This window comes from Lolium perenne, chromosome 2, assembly GCF_019359855.2.
Source record: "Lolium perenne isolate Kyuss_39 chromosome 2, Kyuss_2.0, whole genome shotgun sequence".
NCBI lineage: Eukaryota > Viridiplantae > Streptophyta > Magnoliopsida > Poales > Poaceae > Lolium > Lolium perenne.
Window position 1 is genome coordinate 176,646,020 of NC_067245.2, and position 13,220 is coordinate 176,659,239.

The window sequence follows — 13,220 nt, forward strand, 5'->3', positions numbered from 1 at the left end:
GCCCTATGATTTGATTCCGAAGTTCCTGAATGTCGGCTGAGCTCTGCCCTTCTTCGGCTTGACGCAGAAGCTGCGGCTTTCCTCCTATTAAGCTTAGTTGTTTTCTTTTCGAGTTCTCGTCCAGCACGGGCGAGTCTATATTGTTATGCTTGCAATTCTTCGAACGTGGCAGTTGTAGTCATCGGCTCTGTACCGTCCATAGATTTTGCGGCTCTGTCCCAAGCCGCTTGTGAAAGTTTCACCATTTGTCGTTCCGCAGGCCCGACGTATTTAGTGCTCAAACCTCGCGTAAGATCAGCGGGATCGACATATGGATTTCCCGAATTATCGAAAGCCTCTGATGTCTCCTCCTGTGGGCGACTTGGCTCTCCAATTACATAAACTTGATGATATTTTGAAGCTCGACCTTTGCTGGGATTCGTGACACCGTCGTATAGATCGGTGAAGACCTCCCGAACAGAAGTAGATCTGTCGATGAAGTTGAAGTTGTCGATGTTGTCTGAGTCGCTGCTTATATTGGAGTCCGAAGACGACTCGAAGGACATGCTGCCGAAGATCTTGAAGAGCTCCGCTTGTCGTCGATTTGGCGAAGCGTGGCAACGAGATTTCCTCGGCGTCGATCTTAAATGATGACGACGATTTCGAAAAATCGGTGTCGGCCGCCGACGATCCCGACGAAACCAGAACCTCGAAACGGTCTGATCCTTCTTTTCCAACGCAGAAGTGGAACCTCCCGAACGTCATATCCATAGGCTCCTCCAGATACGCATATGCATCCACATGGGAGGGCAGGTGAGGAACAAAATCGACTAGACCAGTTTCGATCTGTTTACCTCTGTCCATCGCATTGCTTGCCACCGAAGATGTCGATAATGTTGAGCGTGCCATCGAGATCAGCTCCTTGTCGCCTTCAATCCCCACAGACGACGCCAATTGACAAGGTATCGACTTGTCAATTCCTACAGATTGTAGACTAGGGTTTTTAGGGAAGTAAAGGGCAAGTAGATCTCGAAGGTTCAGCCGGAAAAGTACTCGACTGCTATGAAACTAGGGTTGTGTTGACAATGAAATCGATCCTCTCTTTGTCTCTCGACTCCCCCTTATATAGGAGGCGGAGCCGAGGGTTTCGTGATGTACAAGTTACAAAGTCCGGGAAACTCTTTGAGTTCGTCCCGTAATAGTTACAAGTCATTATTCCTAATACAACTCTATATTTCCAAAATATTTCATAACTGGGCTTCCGGACTTCATAAACTTCGGGTCGTGGGCCTTCAGTAAACCCCGGGTACCATCTTCGGCAGGCCCATTGGGGATGCCTATGTCACCATGATCATCTATTAATCAACAAGCTAGTTATACAAGAGGCTTACTAGGGACTCCTTATTGTTTACATAACACATACGTATCAATGTTTTGGTTAATACAATTATAGTATGGTATGCAAACATTTATCATAAACACAAAGATATATTATAATAACCACTTTATTATTGCCTCTTGGGCATATCTCCAACATGTACTACTAATGTGGGGAATAAAATAGACTGATAGAAATGTAGAAGAACAATGTACTTAAGCATACGACTAATCGAAGAATGATTGGAGAAATCCAGACAAAACCAAGAGGATGAACTGGCGGAGGTTACCAAAGTGCCGTCGTCGCTGGAACTGGCTGGCGTACATTTTCAGATTTGTACAAGAGCGGTTGTTAGTGTATGCCGTGTGTGTGATACTCTTTGAGGCTGTTTACTTTAATAACCGCCTATGGAAGATAAGTTAGACGGTCTCCTGTATTGTCCATCTCTGTTCCCTAGATTCTTTGAGGCGTTTCATTTTAATAACCGCCTAAGATATATATGCTAGACGGTCTACTTTATTCTCCGTCTCTGTTACCCCGCTTCATTCAGGCAGGCATAGTTTATCAGGGTCTCTAAATTTTTTAGAGTCGTTCCATTATGGACGACCATCTGAGGGTTCACTTCAGAGTCAACTTTCAATAACTTGGGCCAAAACCGAATCACATGGCAGTCTTTAAGTAGAGAGTTTGTACTAGTGATAAGCTCATTGATACATGATATGATCTATTCGCTTATTTGCTTGAGGACGAGCAAAGGTTTAAGATTGGGGAAGTTAATACATGTATTTTACATCATCATTATTGTCACATATATGTTTACTTTTCATTGATATATGCCATCGTACATCATTATTTATGCATTTTGAGTTAATTTCCGGGACTTTCCTATAAAGTCCCCTTCATTGGTATTTAATTCCTGGGAGGCAGAAAACATCCTTTTTGTTTTATTATTATTTTAGGGACTTTCTAGATGCCTAAAAATTGACGCAAAAATACATCAGTTTTTCACCCGGAGAAGACCATGAGCGAACGAAGCACGCGGGGGAGGGCATGATACGCGTACAGCACGCGTCCGTTGGGAACCCCAAGAGGAAGGTGTGATGCGTACAGCGGTAAGTTTTCCCTCAGTAAGAAACCAAGGTTTATCGAACCAGTAGGAGCCAAGAAGCACGTTGAAGGTTGATGACGGCGAAGTGTAGTGCGGCGCAACACCAGGGATTCCGGCGCCAACGTGAAACCTGCAAAACACAACCAAATTACTTTGCCCCAACGTGAGAGTGAGGTTGTCAATCTCACCGGCTTGCTGTAACAAAGGATTAGATGTATAGTGTGGATGATGATGTTTGCAGATTACAGTAGAGCGAGTATTGCAGTTGATTGTATTCGATGTAAAGAATGGACCGGGGTCCACAGTTCACTAGTGGTGTCTCTCCCATAAGATAAATAGCATGTTGGGTGAACAAATTATAGTTGGGCAATTGACAAATAAAGAGGGCATGACCATGCACATACATGTTATGATGAGTAGTGTGAGGTTTAATTGGGTATTACGACAAGGTACATAGACCGCTATCCAGCATGCATCTATGCCTAAAAAGTCCACCTTCAGGTTATCATCCGAACCCCCTCCAGTATTAAGTTGCAAACAACAGACAATTGCATTAAGTATGGTGCGTAATGTAATCAACAAATACATCCTTAGACATAGCATTGATGTTTTATCCCTAGTGGCAACAGCACATCCACAACCTTAGAACTTTCTGTCACTGTCCCAGATTTAATGGAGGCATGAACCCACTATCGAGCATAAATACTCCCTCTTGGAGTTACAAGTAACGACTTGGCCAGAGCCTCTACTAATAACGGAGAGCATGCAAGATCATAAACAACACATAGATAGATTGATAATCAACAAAGCATAGTATTCCATATTCATCGGATCGCAACAAACGCAACATGTAGCATTACAAATAGATGATCTTGATCATGTTAGGCAGCTCATAAGATCGAACAATGATAGCACAATTAGGAGAAGATGACCATCTAGCTATTGCTATGGACCCATAGTACAGGGGTGAATTACTCACTCATCACTCCGGAGGCGACCATGGCGGTGAAGAGTCCTCCGGGAGATGATTCCCCTCTCCGGCAGGGTGCCGGAGGCAATCTCCTGAATCCCCCGAGATGGGATTGGCGGCGGCGGAGTCTCTGGAAGGTTTTCCGTATCGTGGCTCTCGGTACTGGAGTTATTCTTGACGAAGGCTTATGTAGGCGGAAGGGTAGGTCAGGGGACGCCACGAGGGGCCCACACGCTAGGGCCGCGCGGCCCCAGGCTTGGCCGCGCCGCCCTACTGTGTGGCCGCCTCGTCGCCCCACTTCGTTTCCCTTTCGGACTTTTGGAAGCTTCGTGGAAAAATAAGATCCTGGGCGTTGATTTCGTTCAATTCCGAGAATATTTCCTTACTAGGATTTCTGAAATCAAAAACAGCAGACAACAGCAACTGGCTCTTCGGCATCTTGTTAATTGGTTAGTGCCGGAAAACGCATAAAAATGACATAAAGTATGTATAAAACATGCGTGTATCATCATAAAACAAGCATGGAACATAAGAAATTATCGATACGTTGGAGACGTATCAGGGCACAAGGGCCAAACGGAACCAGGTGGCACACCCTACATGTCTGGGCGCCATCATCACCACCATCTCCATTTATGAGATCGATTTGATTCTGCTCATAGTTTGTGTTGAATTGAACCCCGGATATCATTCTGAGGCTCGTTGCATGTTTGTGATTGGTACTTTATCTATATTTGGTGGAGAGATTATATATTCAGATTGTGTTGTAATCATTATGCCTCTGGTCCATATTATGTTTGACACTTGTTAGTAGTTCCCCATGTTCCTGAGGGCAAAAATAGATCTGGATATGATTCTATATGATGTGCAATAAGTATTTGGTCAAGTTTTCCATCTTTTCTGTTGTTCTATGATGGTTTTATGCGAACGTCGACTGCATATTACTTCATCGATATGGGCTCATAGGACTGCACTTTAATGTAATAATGTGTGTTGGAAGGGACGGACTTACAGAAACCATTTTCAAATACTATGAGTTGCATTCGAGGGATTATGTAGGGGACCAATGATCTTATTGCTATGATGGAACATTTATGTCTTAATGATTTCTATATTTGCTCATGAAAATGGCTCTAGGACCCATCATAAGGGGTGCACTTGCTCATATTTATGGCTATATTTAATTTTGGCTTCGTCCCTAATTGAATGAAACATGCAAAATATTTACTATATTGTGTAGAACTCTGATGATAGTAAAACCATGCCGCTCTTGGGAACATTTGTCTTATATAAGAGCGCGCACACACACCTGAGCTTGTCCTCTTGCTGCATAGAGGATTAAGCTTTCTCTCGATGAGAGCATTTACATACTGCAATTTATTTTCTGCATTTTACTTTGTTGCAAACTATACACACAAAACACCAAAACTACTACTTTATTATTATTGTTTACTTATCAAATCTGCTAACCATATCTTTAACTTTTCGTGGATTCAACAACCTTTATTATTATAAAGTACTACAATTGATCTTTTATACTGGGAAGTCATCAAGTGTATGATGTTACGATAACATAGCTAGTTACCACTCAATTTTTTATTTATAATTATGCTATGTCACCAAAATATGTTGGATTATGTCATGCTACTAACTATGTTACTCTCACTATGATTAGTATAATAAGTTTTATATAAAAGCGAGCTAGAGCAGTGATGACAGCCTGAGACACCGTACGTGGCCAGCGCGGAGCTGATGGCCATGCTGTAGTTAATGAGGCTCACATACATGACGCTGAGTTGCTAATTGTGGTCAGCAGCTGGAACCCAATGTATAGAGTAACATGACCAAGCTCACACATCAAAACCGATGAAGCTAAGAAAATATAGAATTTAATTTTCTCCCCCCGCATATTTCGCAAAATGAAAATCATGCATCTAAATAAATTTGTCTGATGCACTTTGTTCGTAAGCTATAGTATTTTTCAGTTGCACTTGGATAAAATCTCAGTTGCATCCCCGCTTACAACTAAAAAAAGTCTGTTGCAACTTCACCTGCAATTGATATTTTTGGTCAGTTACAACCCCACTTGCAACTTAAAAAGTGTCAACCCCACTTGCAACTTAAAAAGTGTCAGTTGCTATCCCATTTTCTCTCAATTGTAACTTACAACTAGGAGAAATGTCTCAGGTGCAACCCCGTTTGCAACTGGAGATAAGTCTCAGTTACAACCCCACATGCAACTGAGTCTTTATCCCAGGCGCAACCTCACTTGTAACTTCAGAAAGTCTCAATTGCACTGGTAGAAAAAATGGGCTTTACCCGGTTCGCAACTGCCATTAGTCGCGGCTGCGCAACCGGGACCAATGAAGCGCGACTAAAGGCCCCCCCTTTAGTCGTGGTTGCTTACGAACCGCGACTAAAGGCACGTCCACGTGGCCGCCAGCAGTCCGTCGGGGCGGAGGACCTTTAGTCGCGGTTCTCCTGACCAACCGCGACTAAAGGCCTCCGCAGGTTTTGGGTTTTAGCCCCCCCCCCCCCCCCCCAAAATCTGGTTTCTTTTTAGTTTGTAATTGTTTTATTTCTTTTATATTTTATTTTGTGTTTTATTTTAATTTTGAAGAAATTTCAGTACACATATTCTATGGTACTATATACATGCATATGAACGTACAATTTCAAACAAAGTTGAAATTAGAACCAAGAAAATTCAAGAGGAATATACAATATATATTCAATATCGGATGACCATATACAATTTTGAACAAGTTTCCATACGTAATTTACTTCATCCACAGTTCTACGTCCTCGTAATAGTGTTCTCCTTTAGGATGGAGGACTTCCCTCATGAACCATCCTGCTAGTTCCTCTTGAAGTGGTCGGAAGCGAGCTTCTGGACTAAGCGTCTTCCGGAGGTTATTCCTCTTGACGTTGTTATCAGATGGCTTCCGCTCAGAGGTGTATCTCCGGATGACCTCACAAACATAGTATTCACATAGATTGGTCCCTGATGGCTGAATATCCCCAGTCACTAACCTTCTAAATTCTAGCTCTTTTTTGAATTCACCGACCTTTTCATCTACGAACCGTCTCCAAACCCTACGAGGCAAAGAAAATTAAATGAACAAGAGAGTTATTGGTTACTTGATATTAGGAAATGAACGAAATAGGCCGATCGATATAGAGAGCAAATGAATGAAAATAATTACTTTTGCATCATTTTTCTCATGTCGACCCAAAGCTTTGGATCCATATTCAGAGAGTCGATGACGAGAACTGTGGAGGTGTGAAATTAAATTACAAACAGAATCCAGTGGAACCTGCGGACACGATACATGAACAGTCATGCATAACTCATCGATTAGCCACATACCATGCATGGAGTAAACAAAAGAGAATGTGCTCAAGACAGAAACACTCACCCAAAATGGTAAGGAAATAGAATTTCACTTTTTGAGTTGCTGCTTTGTAAGAAAAAGCCACAGGTCTTGCTCCACATCGGCGGGGTGTTTTTCTAACACATATCCATTAACGATTTGTGGGTCAATGAACCCAACATCATGGATGTTCCTTATTCTGCATTCCCTAATCTTCTTTCTGCATAATAGCGTACACAACAATATAGTTAGGACAATATATATATATATATATATATATAATGCAGGCAATGAACGAGATGGGGTAGAAATAAATCACTTACAGAACGTAGCAACTGATGATAGATTTGTCGAGCTCGCGCAGATTGAACAGCTGGAACAATTCACTTAGATAAACTGTTACATAGTAATGTTTGAAGTGATGCTCATGTATAACTTCCGCATAAATATATTCTTTGGCGGCATTATTTTTTATGTAACCCTTGTACCAACGTAGCAGATTTTGCATTTGTGGAGGTAGATCCTCTTCCTGCGCAGGCTCGACGAGAGGCCCATTCGGCACATATGTAATTGCTACCTCACTCATTGGCACCTCCTCAAGACCTAACACTGCACAAAGAGTCATACCGATCTGGGCCGCTTGTTCTCTGGCACCCGTTACAGTCATTCCCTGTGCTGCCGCAGCTGCTATGATTGTGGAGTCCGTTAGTTCAGCATCCGGACCGGCGGCTTTCACTATGAGCGGGGGGATCGATTGTTTACTTTGTTCCCCGAGTTGGGCAACTCGTTTCCCGCTTTTTTTACTTTCTAATTCTTTCTCGACCTCCTCCAAGGCTTTCTTCTCCTGCCTCTCCGCCAAGTCTTTCTTCTTCTTCAACATGAGTGCTTGCCTACGAAGTTCACGTGCATAGTCCACTACTAGGAAAAGCCTTATTTCCGGCGCACCAAAAACGGCTATTGCCGACGCACCAGAGCCCGCTGGTGGGAACGGGCCGGTGGTAATGAGTTACCGCCGGCGCACCGGCAGGTGCGCCAGCAGTAACATGAATTATCCCCGGCGAACCAGGCCAGGTGCACCGGAGGTATGATTTTTCAATTGTTTTAAAAAAGGCCGATCTACATCTAGATCTAGCTCGGGTTTGTCCTCGAAAACCATGAAAGTGGGCATGTCGTTGTTGCGTCGAGGTAGGAGTAGGAGGAGGTGTAGGAGGCCGGAGGTGGAGGTGGAGGTGGAGGAGGAGGTGACCGGAGGTGGAGGAGGAGGAGGAGGATGTCACCGGAGGGTGGATGTCACCGGAGTAGGAGGAGGAGGTGGAGGACGAGGAGGAGGCCTGAGGTGTAGTATGAGGAGGAGGAGGAGGAGGAGTATGTCACCGGAGGGAGGATGTCACCGGAGTAGGAGGATGTCACCGGAGGAGGAGGCCCGAGGTTGAGGAGGAGGAGGCCCGAGGTTGAGGTAGCCGGAGGAGGCCCGAGGTTGAGGTCGCCGGAGGAGGTCGTTGTCGTCATCATCGGAGGAGAAGGAGTAGGAGGAGCCCGTCAGAGAGGAGAAGAGGAGGAGGAGGAGGAGGAGGAGAAGTGGAAGAGGAGGAGGAGGAGGCTAGTCTGCGCCTATATAGTAGAGGTTACTGCCGGCGCACCTAGTATGGTGGTGCGCCGGGGGTACTTTTTAAAAATTTTCATCCAAATCTACAACCTCAAAAAACTCTATTTTCCCTTTCGAATTTTGGGAATCAAAAAAATCGGTAAACGGTCGTAGGCCGTTGAATTCGGATAGGAAATTTCGCGTAGATCGATTTTGATATAAAAAAGTTTTTCATCGGAGGTCGTATGCAACCAGAAATCCCGTTTTACCGAAAGATGACACCATTTTGCATAATACATCGAAATTCAAATTTTCAAATTTTCACTAAAACTAGATCACATATTACATGGGAATTTCAAAGGATTTTATTTTTTGAATTTTCTATTATTTTTTCGAAAACTGAAAAGGCGATTCCGGGGAGGTGGAGAGAAAAATCTAGGCAACTTACCCCCGGCGCACCTCTATGGTGGTGCGCTGGTGGTAAATTGTCTACCACCGGCGCACCACCATAGAGGTGCGCCGGGGGTAAGGTGCCCAGAATTTTTGCTTCCGGCCAGATCTCTTCGAATATTATCCCCGGCGCACTAAATTTTTTTGTGCGCCGGTAGTATAGTTTCTTCACCGGCGCGGCCTAATTTGGCCCGCCGGCGGTATTTGCCACCGGCGCGCGTCAATGATGGTGCGCCGGCACTTTTCCGTGCAGCTATAGCCCTTTTCCTAGTAGTGGTCGTCAGGCAGATTCTTCGCGGCTTGGGACGGTGTGCTCAATAATGACTTAGCCCATTTCTTCTCCTTGTCAGAAAATACTGGCTTGGGCTCAGGCTCTCTTTTCGCCTTCGTATCCGCCTTCCATTTCTCATACTGAGCAGCTGCGGCCGCGTCAGTTTCCTCGGCACTAAGTTCCAAGGCCTTGTCGGGAGAGGCTTCAGTGATGGCTCCGGTACCTTTGTGGTCTTAGGTATATAAGGGTCCGGGTTAATAGTCCAGGACTGCTTCTGCTTCTTCGCTGGAGGTGGATTGGGGGGCGGCGTCTGATCACCCGCCGGATGAGGACTGGGGGGCGGCAGCTGATCACCCGCCGGAGGTTGTGGACTGGGGGGCGGCGTCGGCTGGCGTGAAGGAGGTGTAGGTGAACCACCACCACCACCACCACCGCCACCGCCACCACCACCAGAGGGGGTGGACTTGTTGGCCTTGGCGCCTCGCCTGGAAACTTGATAAACCTCTTTTTCCATAGAACGAACTGGCGCTTGACACCTCCAAGTCTTCTCTCCCCTTCGGGTGTAGCATAGTCAATCTCCAGGTCCTCAAACCCTGGGACTATGTCCTCCACCGTGACACGAGCATAGCCATCTTGAATGGGGTTGTTGTGGTGGAGTGCTCCAGGTAAACATGGTAAAGCACTGCTGATGGCTACCTTCATGGACATGTTCCCAATTGGATAATGCAGATGACATTCTTTCATCTCCTTTACATTGTCCACGGGGTAGAGAGGAGGCTCTGGTGCAGTAATATCGATCGCCGGTGCATTAGCAATAGCCGGCGGGGACTCCGTGGAAGCCACGCTGCTTCTCCGCTGCTGGCTTCCGAGATCCGCTGGATGATCTTCATGCGTCCCAGCTGCCGATCTTTCTTGTACTAGTATATTCAGGGTTTTCTTCATCTCATCGAATTCCGATGCCAACTGCGCCACAACATCTGCATCCCGATCCATCTTTCTCTTACGGCTTCTGTAACCGTACGGGTCATCGTCCTGGGAAAACCCTATTTTCCACGGAATGGCCCCCATGCCTCGTACACGTCCTCCGTGTTCAGGATTCCCGAGGGCTTTTGTCAGTGCGTCGTTCTCTCTGTTGAACTTGATCTTCCCCTGTTGACCATCCCTCATTGCGTCAATAAGGGCTTGGGTGGGTTTAAACGCTTTGTTCCGGTGAACACACACGCCTGTCTCCGGGTGTAGCGTTCCCCCATGCCCGTACCACCAGCTTTTGGCCCTTGGGTCCCATCCCTCTGTACCTAGAGGGATTCCTCGCGCTCTCAGGTTGTTCTCCATCTTCTCACACTTAGGCTCCGAAAGGCGATACCCTCCTGGCCCCATAATATGATTGTACTCCTTCTTAGCCGCATTTTCCTTATTTTTTTCGATACTTCAATGAACTGCTCCGATTTCTTTTGCCTCACAAATTCTAGCCAATCATCTTTCAGTTTCTCATATTGTCCTTTGAAATCCGGAGTCTTGTTCTTGTTGACATAATCACGGGCTAGATTTTCCTTGAATTTCCGGAATGCGTTGGCCATCTTATGAAGAGCAAACTGTTTGACTAGCCTGCTCCTCTCCTTATTTTCCGGAATCTCGTTACCGAATTCATCGAATTTGTTGTATTCCGGAGGTAGAACGAAATGTTCCATAAGCTTTTTCCAGCAATCTTTTTTTGTTCTCTGGTCGACAAAATTGACAAGACGTGCCTTCTTTGGCTCATTCCACTCCTGGACGGTGATCGGGACGTTGTCTCTAACAACGGCTCCGCATTGGTTGATAAAATTGGTGGAGTTCTTTTGGGGCTCCAGCGGCTTGCCGGTTGCACTACTGACAACCTCGATGGTATATGTTTCTCCTTGTTTCAGCATCTTGGTTGCGCCACGCTTTGACGACGTACTCAATTGTTTCGACGATCCGGCCGAGGGCTAAAATAAGAAAGAGAGTCGCGCACATTAGTACACATATTTATTCGAATCAGTAAGTTTGTATCACCAGAGGCTCAATGTGTATATATACCTCGCCGGAGGTGGTTGCTACTTGCAATTGAAGATCGTCGTTTATCGACGGTTGACCTCCATCGACATCACCTCGCTGATGACCTTCATCTTCACCCTCAAGGTTCAGATAAGAAGAGATATCCTCTTCTTCATCTTGTTCTGTCGGCACATAAGGAACATCGCCGTTTATGATGCCCATTATATGTTCTTCAGCATCCGGATCATAGTTGGCCATAATCGGGTAAGCTCTATCGTCCGCCATATGTCAGTCCTGAAAACATGTAGTAAAAACTAATTAATTAATAAAGAAGGGGCGGTGGCGGTGGCGAAAGGGTGGTGGCAAAAGGGGAGTCTGACTACGACTTGGCCACCATTATCACATCTCTTCTACATATAAAGAGAGAGGGCGACGAGGGAGGCGAGAGGGGGGACGCGTATTAGATGTGTATATGCGGACGATCGACCTCGCCTCGCAGTGACCGCGTGACCGAGAGACCGCCGCTCACCTCTGCCAATGTACTGGGTGATCGGCGCGGCCGTTCCGCGCTGGTATATATAGGGACACCCCAACGCCGGGGGTCAAAGGCGGAGCAGGAGGAGGCGGAGCGAGGGTACTACGTAGGAGGGGGCGAGGAAGGGGTGGGAGAGGCTGTCGCGGAAGAGCGTGAGATGGGGCGGCAGACGACGGCGTGACTGGGTGATCGGCACGTACAAACCGCATGACTGGGTGATCGGCGCGGCCGTTCCGCGCCGGTATATATAGGGACACCCCAACGCCTCTGGACGTCGGATAGACGCCAACGACATGGTCTTCAAGAGCACACGGCACCGTGTTTATGGAAGCTTGCTAGAGGGAGAGGGAGTGATCTGATGTCGCGAGAGTAGGCTTTAGAGGTATACTTTAGAGGGGCAGGCGTGTGTGTGGGGTGGCCGGCTTGTTTGTTCGCAAACGATGTCCGACGTCTTGTACTTATAGCTTGCTTTTTATTGCTTTTCTTCTATAAAGATCTGGTATGTTTTATTAAGTCAAGATTTTAAGTCAAAATTATTAAGTAAAAAAAAAGTCAAAATTTTAAGTCAAAATTGTTAAGTTTTAATTTTATTAAGTCAAGATTTTAGTTAATTAAGTAAATTTGTTATTAAGTAAAAAAAAGATTTTGGGGCGCCGCCCCTGTACTGGCCGGCGCGCGCGCCCCTTCTCTCTGGCCGGCGGCGCCGGCCCCTTTCTCTCGTGCGGCGCGGCGCCCCTTTCTCTCGCCGGCGGCGCGGCGCCCTTCTCTCTGGCCGGCGGCGTGGCGCCCCTTCTCTCTCGTGTACACTGGCTGGCGGCGGCGGCTGCGGCAACGGCGAGGGCGGCGACGTACAGGGCGCGGCGGTTGGATTTGCTTCCGGGCGCGCGCGGCGAGACGAGACGAGGGAGGAGACAGCGATGGCAGCGATGGCGCGGAGACGACGATGGCGACGATGATGGCGGCGACTACGCGGAGATGACGAGGGCGGCGACGGCGGGCGCGGCGACGACGCGGCTGCAGGCGATCGGTTCGGCGGAGAAGAAGAAGTGGCGCGGCGGTTCGCGCCGCGCGAATTTATAGGGGGAACCCTTTAGTCGCGGTTGGTGTCCCCAACCGCGACTAAAGGGGTACCTTTAGTCGCGGTTGGCTAGACCAACCGCGACTAAAGGGTTTTTCGCCGGAATTTTGGTTCCCGCGGAAAGACCCTTTAGTCGCGGTTGGCGAGGCAAACCGCGACTAAAGGTATTTTTCAAAATACTTTTCATTTTCAGAATTTTAAAAATACATGTAATATATCAAAAAAATCAGAAAAATAAAACTAATTCATTTCAAAATCTTAAAAATACAAATAATATATCAAAAAATGCAGAAAAATAAAACTAATTCATTTCAAAATTTTAAAAATACAAATAATATATCAAAAAATCAGAAAAATAAAACTAATTCATTTCAAAATCTTAAAAATACAAATAATATATCAATAAATGCAGAAAAATAAAACTAATTCATTTCAAAATTTTAAAAATACAAATAATATATCAAAAAATAAGAAAATAA